This window comes from Apium graveolens, chromosome 3, assembly GCF_009905375.1.
Source record: "Apium graveolens cultivar Ventura chromosome 3, ASM990537v1, whole genome shotgun sequence".
NCBI lineage: Eukaryota > Viridiplantae > Streptophyta > Magnoliopsida > Apiales > Apiaceae > Apium > Apium graveolens.
The window spans coordinates 163,780,982-163,786,117 of record NC_133649.1 but is presented as its reverse complement, the minus strand read 5'-3'; the positions used below and the strand labels follow the sequence as shown (position 1 = coordinate 163,786,117).

Here is a 5,136-nt window from a genome sequence, read left to right as displayed (position 1 = left end):
GGACGAGCACTAGGTCCAGGGATGTCCCTCGGTACAAAGGAAGGAACTGGTGGGGGAGGCAGAGGTGTCTTCTCAGCAACAACATCCATAGTCCTCTCGGAGTCAGAGCTATCCGAGTCTGATGGGTTTTCCCGAGAAGGAGAACTAGAGATCACAAAATGCCACTTCCAACCTAATAAATACACAGGAAAGACACAACCGGGTTAAGGCAGTTCTATCAAAACATTTAATAGATGCCAGGGTAATGCCGTCAAGACCCTCGACCGACTCTAAGGGTTTGCTCCTCTATATGAGTTGCTGACTCAATTCTATACCTTTTTAACTCAATCCCTAACCTGGATTAGGGACTTCAACCTGTAGCTCTGATAACAACTGTGACGTCCTCAACCCCGGGGTCAGGAGTTGACATCACCAAACACAATTACCAGAAATATAAACAATAAGATTATTATTAAAATAAACTAACTCAACCCCGAACCAAGATCCGATCCAAGTTCAAGTATGATCCAAGCTACATATGATTACAAACCATTTATTCAAAAGTCTGACATAAACTAACTTATTCAGCTACTCATCAGACCGCAAGTGGTCTGATACTAACTACCTCTGAGGAGTCGGGTCCTGAAGGAGCTGAAACACGGTTCTGCTAAATGTCTGATTGGTCATTTAGGCATCTGTGATATATATATATATATATATATATATATATATATATCAGGTTGCAAGGATGAGCATAATCGCTCAGCAGTACCAACATATGAATAACAAGATAAAAACAGTAATGTATATAATGATAGGAACAGAGCTGTGATCATACAAACAACATTATATATTGAAAAACTGAGATAACTGAATATCACTGACTAGCATGCTATTAACAAAACAAATGTAGTGGTGTGTTGTGTAAGTACCAGAGTCCAATTTTAGCATGCTATTCACATTTATAAAACCTCTGTATCAAATTCTTATACCCTTACGGGAATCACAAAGCGAAATCAGATACGTATGGATATGTGAAGACAACTGATCAGGCTATCAATACCAGACGGCTCTAACTGCCATCCCATTTACCTGTTCCGGAACTTAAAGACTAGCTAGGTCTCTGACCTGCTGGACTAATCGGTTATATAGTGCGCGCAACCGAATTAGCCTCTTACGCCGCCTCAATAGGCCCCCGGCCCCAATGTATCCCATATCTGATCATTTTATCCAGTTTTTCAAAACACTTGTACCTATCTCATTTCAAAAATCGTTCATTTAAACAGCACACATATAAAATCGAGTTCACAAATCATTTCATTCGAGATAGGTAACTTTCGAAGTTACTTTTCCCCAAAACAGATTTAAAACAATGATTTATAACTACAGAGGATACGTAACTTAAAACATTTATGTTCCATTATGAGATTAAAACATTATCTATTCATATATACCGAACCATAAAAGAATGGTCAGGGGTACTTGCCTTGCAACGCTTTTGGAAACCCTAAGTAGCTTTTACGCTGACTTTGGTCCTGGCAAAACTCGACTGGGATCTACAAATACAGAATACCCTAATCAGTTATATCGATATGTTTGATATCCTCGAACCCTAATAGCCTAAACCGATAACCCGGCTCGTATAGTTATTATTCATACAATCACATAATCACATAGTATGTATACAAATAGGGGTAACACGTTTGATATAAATAAGTACGTTTTTCTCGTATTTAAAATATATATTCTTTTAGAAAATTTTGGCAGCAACTCTTTTGTTTCCAAGCCTACCCGTCGATTACAATCGACGTCAACAATCACAACAATCCACAAGTTTTGTCACAATATCAATTCCACAATCTCGTAATTATTTTCGTACAACTTTAATATAAAATTTATTTTCAAAAACATTTTATACAAATCGTTTTATTTGTTTGTAGAATTTAGGACTCAGAACAACGTCATCACCGTCCATCGTCCGCTCGTAAAAATTCATTACGGACGGAGGCAAAATTCTCGGGGCACTCGATTACTCGAATTCCAACGCGAGAATTTCACCGATTATAAAAAATATTTTTCCGCAAGAATATTCATATCACAAATATTGCTCAAACTTAATTTCCTGCATAGTTAATAAATAAAAATAAACATCAGAATTTTATCAAGTCACAGCAACAAGAACCCAACTAAAAACACACGTGCATAACAGATATATATACACACGCAGCCGCGTCGCCGGACGGAGCCAGCGGCAAGCGGAAAAACAGGAGAGAAGGCAGCAAAACAGGGAACCAAGGCACACAATTTGAGTGATTATATACATATAAATATGTGTATATATATTCACAAATCAAGCAAGTACATAACCGAATACCCAACCAGAAAAAGAACCAAAATAATGGCCGGAAAACTCACCGGGAACGGTGGAAAACGGGAGAACAGAAGCGGACAAGAAACAGGAGGAAGGAGGGAGGTGGAGAAGGAGAGACAATCGAAGAAACGAAACAGAGAGAGAATCGAGATTGTTCGAGAGGCACAACCTAGAGCGAAGGGAAATTGATGTTTTAAGGGAATTGATAAGGCAGCCACACGTGTCCTGCAAAAATCAGATACGTGTTAATTTATTAACACGTATCCCTGAATACCTGGGGACCTGATTTTATCCCGACTTTATATTTTAATGAAACAAAGTGTGATAGAAAACATATCGAAATAAATCCAAACTAGTCTCAAAATGTCAGAAATATCTCGAAGTAAATAAAAACATTATTTTTGAAATTTTAAAACAATTTTTTTAAGGTGCACTTTATACCTTCTTTTTAACAATTAAACAAAAGTACGCGCGGGTGAAAATAATCCCGAAAATTTCCAAAATAATTTTAAAATTACTAGAATATTATAAACTTAATAAAATATGAATTTGATGATTTTTGAAGAATTCGGGAATTAAATATTGATTTTACAAATAAACATAATCAGAAAATCATTTAAAGATAAATAATTATTGAAATATTGATTTCTCAATTTTATAAAGTCCTAAAAATAATTATTGAAATTATAAAATTATAAAACAAATTTTAGAGAAAATCCAAATATTTATGGAATTAAAACTGTAATAAAATCACTTTTAAAAGCATAACAAAAACCACATATCTCAATAATAAATCACAAAATCCAATCCATATATCAATAGATCACAGATAAATAGTCAAAATCAACACACTGCTGCCAAAAATCAATACACATATTTTATTTAATTATTTATTCAATTATTACACTTTTAAAATATTAAAAATAAAAGAAAATACACGAGTCATTATATCAAAAAAAATTGGACCATTTCTCGATTTGTGCGTGTCATCCTTGCGCAGGGGCCATGCTAATCTTCTCTGTATCATTCCAATTTTATCGGATTTCTACCAACTGTGACGGCCTTAACCCCGAGGTCAGGAGTTGACGTCACCAAACACAACTACTAGAAATATAAACAAGAAGATTATTATTAAAATAAACTAACTCGACCCCGAACCAAGATCCGATCCAGGTTCAAGTATGATCCAAGCTACACATTATTACAAACCATTTATTCAAAAGTCTAACACAAACTAACTTATCCAGTAACTCATCAGACCGCAAGTTCCTAAAGGGGATGAAACACAGTTCTGCCAAAATCTGATTGGTCTTCTAGGCATCTCCGATATATATGTATATATATATATGTATATATATATCAGGTTGCAAGGGTGAGCATAATCGCTCAGCAGTACCAACATATGAATAATAAGATAAAACAGTAATGTAAACAATGACAAGAATAGAGCTGTAATCATACAAACAACATTATATATTGAAAAACTGAGATAACTGGATATCACTGATTAGCATTCTATTAACAAAACAAACATAATGGTGTGCTGTATAAGTACCAGAGTCCAATTTTAGCATGATATATTTATAAAACCTTTGTATCAAATTCTTATACCCTTACGGGAATCACAAAGCCAAATCAGATACGTACGGATATTTGAAGACAGTTGATCAGGCTATCAACACCAGACGGCTCTAACTACCATCCCATTTACCTGTTCCGGAACTCAGAGACTAGCTAGGTCTCTGACCTACTGGACTAATCGGTTATATAGTGCGCGCAACCGAATTAGCCTCTTACGCCACCTCAATAGGCCCCTGGCCCCAATGTATCCCATATCTGATCGTTTTATCCAGTTTTTTAAAAAATTGTACCTATCTCATTTCAAAAATCATTAATTTTAACAACACACATATAAAATCGAGTTCACAAATCATTTCATTCGAGATAGGTAACTTTCGAAGTTACTTTTCCCCAAAACAGATTTAAAACAATGATTTATAACTACAGAGGATACGTAACTTAAAACATTTATGTTCCATTATGAGATTAAATCATTAGCTATTCATATATATACCGAACCATAAAAGAATGGTCAGGGGTACTTGCCTTGCAACGCTTTCGGAAACCCTAAGTAGCTTTTACGCTGACTTTGGTCCTGGCGAAAATCGACTGGGATCTACAAATACAGAATACCCTAATCACTTATATCGACATGCTTGATATCCTCGAACCCTAATAGCCCAATCCGATAACCCGACTCGTATAGTTATTATTCATAAAATTATGTTATCACATAGTCCGTATACAAATAGGGGTAACACGTTTGATATAAATAAGTACGTTTTTCTCGTATTTAAAATAATTTTTTTTTACAAAATTTTGGCAGCAACTCTTTTGTTTTCAAGCGTACCCGTCGATTACAATCGACATCACCAATCACAACAATCCACAAGTTTTGTCACAATATCAATTCCACAATCTCGTAATTATTTTCATACAACTTCAATATATAATTTATTTTCGAAAACATTTTATACAAACGTTTTATTTGTTTATAAAATTTAGGACTCAGAACAACATCATCACCGTCCACCGTCCGCTCGTAAAAATTCATCGCGGATCGGCAAAATTCTCTGGGCACTCGATTACTCGAATTCCAACATGAAAATTTCACCGATTATAAAAAAAAATTCCGCAAGAATATTCATATCACGAATATTACTCAAAATTAATTTCCTGCATAGTTAATAAATAAAAATAAACATCAGAATTTTATCAAGTCACGG

General features: G+C 34.9%; 1 non-coding gene across 1 annotated transcript; it reads right to left on the bottom strand.

Annotated features, from left to right (window-relative positions):
* Positions 1–3,304: 3,304 nt before the first annotated feature.
* Positions 3,305–3,409, bottom strand: LOC141716164 (U6 spliceosomal RNA). The gene has a single exon (XR_012572884.1). It is a non-coding gene; the product is annotated as a U6 spliceosomal RNA (small nuclear RNA).
* Between the last annotated feature and the right edge of the window lie 1,727 nt (positions 3,410–5,136).